The sequence below is a fragment of the Sinocyclocheilus rhinocerous genome, unplaced genomic scaffold (assembly GCF_001515625.1).
Source record: "Sinocyclocheilus rhinocerous isolate Xijiao unplaced genomic scaffold, SAMN03320098_v1.1 scaffold618, whole genome shotgun sequence".
Classification (NCBI taxonomy): Eukaryota; Metazoa; Chordata; class Actinopteri; order Cypriniformes; family Cyprinidae; genus Sinocyclocheilus; species Sinocyclocheilus rhinocerous.
This window is the reverse complement of record NW_015633530.1, coordinates 129626-137237: the sequence shown is the minus strand read 5'-3', so window position 1 is coordinate 137237 and position 7612 is coordinate 129626. Positions and strand designations below refer to the sequence as shown.

At 34.6% G+C, this 7612-nt stretch overlaps 1 pseudogene; it reads left to right on the top strand.

The window, feature by feature from the left end:
- LOC107744215 (ras/Rap GTPase-activating protein SynGAP-like) overlaps window positions 1–7612 on the top strand; it is a 35471-nt pseudogene that overhangs the window by 6276 nt on the left and 21583 nt on the right.

The following is a 7612-nucleotide window of genomic DNA, read 5'->3' as shown; positions in this document are numbered from 1 at the left end:
TTTTTTTTTTTATTCTGTGCAAAAACGGTGGTAATTAAATAAATGCATAACTTTAACTAATTAATCGTTTTTGAATGTAAAAAGGGTGACATTTTAAGATTTTATTTTTTTAAATAATTGTACTTTTATTTGTTAATTAAATCTGAAATTTATTTCAGATAGTTCTCATTTTCATTTAGTTTAACTTGATGTTCTAAAACAACTAAAACTGAAATAAACAAAATTAATAAAAAAAACTATAGACAAAACTAAAACAAAACAAAATTACTTTAAAATTAAAATGAAAGCAGAAAATATAAAAATAAAATCTAATTCAGAATATTAACAAAAACTATAATAGTATCTCTGATAATAAAGCAACACTGCATGAAACCACAAAACATTTCATATTTAAGTTTTTGTAACAGACAGTGGCGGCTGGTGCTAAAAAAGATTTGGGGGGGGGCAAACAAACTGAATCACACTGTTAATGCAGGCAGCGGGACTGAATGCAATTGTTAACCATTTAAAAAGTGACATAATAATGTATCATTATTGCTTAGCTAAAAAATGGAAGTTGAAAATTCAACAGTTAAAGCATGAAATAAGATCCCACGAATCAGTGAGTTTAATGTGGGTGTATTGTTAGTAAAGTAATCATTAAACGTGTAATCATTCAAAAAATATCAGCCATTTATATTAATGTGATTCAGAGATGAAAGCCATAATACTAATGTTGTCCACACGAGGGAGCCACAGTATATCAAATCCTTCAAGATCTCAGTTTAAAGACTGAGAAAATGGTTCATTAAATTGACTTGTAGTAAAAAATTGCATATAAATTCATTTTTTTCATCAAGTTTAATAAAGCCCAATATAATAAGTATGCAAAAACTGTAATCCCCTAAATACTTATAGACCATTATTTTTTATCTTAATTTTAATGGTATTGACAACATATTTGTCAAGTTGTCAGACATGACTGAATGTATGTCCAATTTATCTATTTTGATATTGTGCATATACCAATACTTCCATAAAGACTCATATTTTACTTGAAAAGAGATAACTATATCATCCACACAAGCCATTGTGCTTGGACCCCGATGATCGCCTCAAGTTAAACTGCAGTGTTTCGGTTTCCTTCTGTGTCGCTGTCCACAATGCTTCAGTAACAGGACTTTAACAAACAGGGAAAACAATAAAAGGCATGACTTGCATCGCATCCAGCTAGCCAACTCCGTCCAAGCTCCATGATCCCTATTTTCATTTATTTATTTTTTTCTTCATTTAAATGTCTTGTGAAAGGATTTTTTGTGAAGATAAAATCAAATTTACGTTCGTCTCAGAAGAGATATCCAATCACATGAGGCCAAAATATATAAAAACAATACTGATTCGCTAAAATCAGAAGTAGGAGGGTCTGGGGCGCAGTGCTAGGACAATCTGAAACAAGCCAATTAGAGCTCAGCGTTCATTCAAAATAGGGATGGGTCACGATTTTTAATTATAGAATATCGAATAGGTTGTGCGATTATTGTCTTAAAAAATTTCCCCATGTTTCGGTGCTGATGCGGTGGTGACACGCATGTAAGTAGAGCGTGGCGCTGCCAATAACGCACCTAAAAGCTGTCAAAGACAACAGAAGAACACATTGTCTCATGCGCACACTGTATACTTGCGTGGCATATAACGGTTACAGTAACTTGGGACTATGTCAAATAAGAGCTCTGTATGGACCACAAACACCCCAGACTGGGATAGAGGTGTAGCTGAATCCGTATTCAGAAAGGTGCGGAAAACAAATAACGCATTCTACGGAGCCACTAAAGGGACATGTTTAGCGCCCGCAGTTTATATACAGTATAATTACCCAACGATATAATTGCGACAGAAGATATTAAAGTATATTTTTCCTCCCGTCTCGTATCTATTCCCTTTAGGGGTTCCATTTTTTTAAATGGAAATGTACTAGCTTTATGAGCAGTTGATTTATGCTAATCGACGGACTGTTATGTTAATAAGTGCCGTCTTTCGGTTGTGTTTATTATGTTAATATGTTTCAGCACGTTACAGACATTATATGGCTTGAGTTAAGGTAGCCTATGTTCTGAATTTAACAGTTTATCATACAGATTAAAAGCGTGAATCCCGTCTCTCTCTCCCTCTCTCTCTGTTTATGGGTGTTTGTGCGTGCATGCGGGGGAGGGGTGCGATTTTCGAATATTAGTTTTGCTTGGAATGCCCATCCCTATTTCAAAAGTTAATTTTACTTAAGACTTAATAGACACCCATTTGTCCGGCGCCCCGCACAAGACATTTAAATTAAGGAATAAATAAATAAATGAAAGTAGGGATCATGGAGCTTGGATGGAGTTGGCTAGCTGGACGCGATGCAAGTCATGCCTTTTATTGTTTGACTAAATAATGCAATTTCGGGATTATTTTGCAATATATATTTAACTTATTTTTAACATTTTGAAGTAGGCTTCTTCCCTGGCTAACTTGAGGTGGGCAGCGCCCCCTATTGACCAGCCGCCACTGGTAACAGATGCCGTTTTAGAGAGTTTGCCATGAATATGGCTAGAAAATTGAATATGCAAAAAAAAGATGGCTAAATAAGCCTCCAAATATACAGTGTGTCTTTAAAAAAAAAAAATGCAAAATACAGTTTGATGGCTGCTAATTCGAGGTTAAAGTTGGACCTCAGTTGTGACCTTCTGGAGTCTGTATGTTCAGATGTGTGTGTGTGTGACGCAGGAGAAGAGCACGTATCTGGGGCTGGTCACTATCCCGATCCCCAGTATAACGGGCCGTCATTTCGTGGAGCAGTGGTATCCGGTCATCCAGCCCAGCGTTCTGGCGAAGGGTGGCGGCGTGGGCAGCGGGAAGATCATCAACGCCTCGCTGCGCCTCAAGTGCCGCTACCAGACCATGAGCATCCTTCCCATGGAGCTGTACAAAGAGTTCGCCGAGTACGTGACCAACAACTACCGGACTCTGTGTGGCGTCCTGGAGCCGCTGCTGAGCGCCAAGAGCAAGGAGGAGGTGGCCTGTGCGCTGGTGCATATCCTGCAGAGCACCGGCAAAGCCAAGGTCAGCCGCACTCACACGCCAGCGCTGTCATAGAGCATTCACACCAGCCATATCTAACAGAGCCCATATAAACAGACAGGAAAAACACATGCAGAGCAGTTGCTAGAAATTCTATTTAGATTTATTTTACGTAATATTTACTAAATTGTATACTATGAAAATTTACTTTAAAAATATGGTATAGTATTTTATAGACTTTGTTAAAAATGCGAATAATAGGAAGTAAACTAATAGTGCACTCGGTAAGTTTGTAAGATCTCAGCGCCATCAAAATAAAAGTCCCGCTTCCATCATATTGTTCAAACAAAAATGCCAAATAGCGGCCGATATATCGGTTGAGCACTAATTGATTTACTATTACGGTTTTTATTAATATTTTGAATTAGGTTAAAAATTTTTCTGTTTTCATTTAAATTGTAGTAATTTTGTTGTGCATTTTTGTCATTTTTATTAATTATTGTTTTTTTAAAGTCTATATGTGAGCCTGCAGCACAAAAGCAGTGTTAAGTCGCTGGGGTATATTTGTAGCAATAGCCAACAATACATTGTATGGGTCAAAATTATCCATTTTTCTTTTATGCCAAAAATCATTAGGATATTAAGTAAAGATCATGTTCCATGAAGATGTTTTGTAAATGTCCTACCGTAAATATATCAAAACTTAATTTTTGATTAGTAATATGCATTGCTAAGAACTTCATTTGAACAACTTTAAAGATGATTTTCTCAATATTTAGATTTTTTTGCACCCTCAGATTCCAGATTTTCAAATAGTTGTATCTCAGCCAAATATTGTCCTATCCTAACAAACCATACATCAATGGAGAGCTTATTTATTCAACTTCCAGATGATGCATAAATCTGAGTGTTAATGAAATGCTGCGTTTATCAGATGTTAAATATTTTTAAAAAACGGCAGAAAAAATCTGGAAAAGTATGGAAGTTTGAAGTTGAAAATGTTTAGGAAACAGGGTTATTAGAGTAAAACTAAAACCATTAAAAAAAACTTTTTTGTTACTTCAAATAAAATAAAATATTTAAAAACATAAACTTGTTATATTTCAGCTAGTTGCCAGCAGTTCTAATTTTCATGTAGTTTAACGTGGTGTACTAAAAAATAACTGAAACTAAATAATAAAAACTATACAGACCTAATTAAAATACAAACATTAAAAACCTTTTTACAAATAAAAAAAATTCTAAGTATTAATAAAAACTAGGGCTGCACGATAAATCGCATGCGATATTTAACGCGCATCTTGTCAGAAAGCCGGTTCTGTAATCAGCGGTAAATCTCCATCACCTGCGTGCTTTCACATTGAGCAGCATTAACTACACAGAGCCGTTGTTCACTGACGAGCTGCGCAAAACCACCTTCATATTCGTGCGATTTTAAATTTAAAAATTTTTCTCTTTAACGCTTTCTAGCTTGTACTGATTTAGACAATGCCTGAAACTTGGTATTGCGAGCACTTCCTGTTAGTGCTGTGTTCGATACGACAATGTATCGTCACAGAGATTTGAGATTACAGCTGGCCCTGTATTGATATTGTGGCACGTGTGCAGCAGTGGACCGCGCTTAATTTGAATACAAGAACAACGTTTAAAATTGAGTAGAAAAGTGCGAGGTTTCTAAAAAAGAATGAATAGAGCATATATAAGCTACAGCAAGGTTTAATCTTATTGCTGAAGTGTGTTGAAATTTCTTCTTCTGCATTCTAATGTACGGACGTAAATTTACATTTCCTTCAGCCTGAGGCTTATTCATTTCACTTTTGGTGTGAAAAGACTTTTATATTTGCCAAAAACAGAACTTATTTATTTTAAAAACAAACAAGCCCTGTCCAGATTTAAAAAGTAACGCAAAAGTAACGTAACACATTACTTTCCATAAAAAGTTACTAAGTAACGTAATTAGTTACTTTTTTTATGGAGTAACGCAATATTGTAACGCGCTTGCTTTCTGAAAACACTGCTAAGCTTGCCGTTAGCGTGTGTGTGTGTTAGATACAGAAGACAGCGCATTCGTTTAGAACTCTTCTAATTTTTATTTATATTTTTTAAACGTAGAGAGTGTGTTAATTTGTGCAATGATAACCTACCAGCAATGTAAAGATGATTTTTTTAATATATTAGAATGAGTACATTACAATATAAATTTATTAGAATGAGTACATTACTATTTATGGGCTTAAAAACAAGATGCAAACAATCAGAATATTGTACCTGGTGGGGAGTGCCCAATGTAAACATGAAACATATGCCATTACCTATATTGTACTGTGGTACAGTTATACTTATTGTATCATGACTTAGAAGGTGGTACTCAGACCTACTTCCTGTGACTGTTTGCCTCTTTAAGAAGAATCGCTTAATGTATCCCCCAATTGTAAGTCGCTTTGGATAAAAGTGTCTGCAAAATGTCTAAATGTAAATGTGTTTCAGGACTTCCTGTCTGATATGGCCATGAGTGAGGTGGATCGCTTCATCGACCGCGAGCATCGTGTGTGTGAGTGTATATGTGTGTGAGAGGGAGTGTGTGTGTGTGTGAGTGTATATGTGTGTGAGGATGATGATGATGATGATGGTGATGCTCTGCAGGAGAGTTCATCCGTGCGCTGTACGAGTCGGAGGAGAACTGTGAGGTGGATCCGATGCGAACGCCTCCGTCGGTGCTGTCGGATCATCAGGCTAACCTGCGCATGTGCTGTGAACTAGCGCTCTGCAAGATCATCAACTCACACTGGTCAGTTCCTGTCTTCTAGCACACACTCCCTTGTTCACGGATCTCTGGTGTCAGTTAATGGTCACATGACATGACGCTAAACACATACATTATTTAATCTTTTTATAGTAAGTGTTTCATTTTGATTTGTTTTTGTTAATATCATTATTTAAATTGTGCATTTTTATTGTTTAATTATTAAGTTATTTCATTTTATTTTGTTTACATTTATTTTAAAATGATTTATTTCAATTTTAAATTTTTATGATGTACTTAATATAAATTTTTTATGTATGTTTTTACATTTTTATGATTTAATTGATTATTATTATTAGGTGTGTTTAATTGTTTTCTAATATTTATTTCAATTGTACATTTTTATGATGTAGTTAATTCAAGTTTTTATTTTCAAGTTATTTAGTAATTTTTTACATTGTTATGATTTAATTGTTAATATTTTAATTGTTTTTATTTTAAAATTATTTATTTAAATTTTGCGTTTTATTATTTAATTAATTATTAGTAAGTGTTTTATTTTGATTGTATTAACTTCAAAAAATTATTTCAATTTAAAATTTTTATGATGTAGTTTTATTTTGATTTGCTTTTATTTAAAGTTATTTAAATTTGGCATTTTAATTATCTAATTAATTATTACAAAATGTTTTATTTTGGTTGCATTTATTTTAAAATTATTTATTTCAATTTTACATTTTTATGATGTACTTAATTTTAAAAAATTTGTTTTTTTATCGTTTTATTTTGAAATTATTTTTTAATTTTTATGATTTAATTCATTTTTATTAAGTGTGTTATTTTAGTTTTTTTATATTTATTTCAATTGTACATTTTAATGATTTATTTAATTAGTAAGAGTTTTTTTAATAGTTGTTTTTATTTTGAAGCTATTTAGTAATTATTTACTGTTTTACATTGTTTTAATTATTTAATTAACAATTATTTAATTGATTTAATTAGTAGCATTTTAATTATTTTTATTTTAGAATTGTTGTTTTTTTATGATTTAATTAAATATTAGTGTTTATTTTTACCGTTTTTATTTATTTAAATTCTTAATTCATGTTCCTGTGAATGATTCATCAGCTGTTCTGTTACTCTGAAGAAAAGCACGTTTGTCGTCATAATCTTTCATCAGGATGCAATAACTTGCTCCATTTCTGAAACAATCTGGTTTCATTGTAACTGATCTACCAGGTCAGCCTCGGCCACACTGGTTAACACACCGTCTAGACCAGCTTGAACCAGATAGTAAAAGACTAAAAACCATATTGACATGTAAACCGGCTTGCGTCATCAGCCGGTTTGAGCTGCTCTTGTCCAGCAGGGGGAGCTGAAAGACTCACTTCAGTTCAGCAGGGATGGCCGTGCATGATGGGATGTGTTCTCTCTCTGCAGCGTGTTTCCTCGCGAGCTGAAGGAGGTGTTTGCTTCGTGGCGTGTGCGCTGCGCTGAGCGCGGCCGGGAGGACATCGCTGACCGTCTCATCAGCTCGTCTCTCTTCCTGCGCTTCCTGTGTCCCGCCATCATGTCCCCGTCTCTGTTCAGTCTGACGCAGGAGTATCCGTCTGAACGCACCTCTCGAACCCTCACGCTCATCGCCAAGGTGGTGCAGAGCCTGGCCAGCTTTTCCAAGTCAGTCACTAGAGTCCAGCGTCATCCTCACGTGTCACATGACCCTCACTGACATGCCCACCTCACTTCCATCTCCATTTAGCCCTCCACACCAGTGCTGTTATAGTCTGACTGTTATAGTTCTAGTTAATATTTAAATTACTTTCTATTTTAACTCTT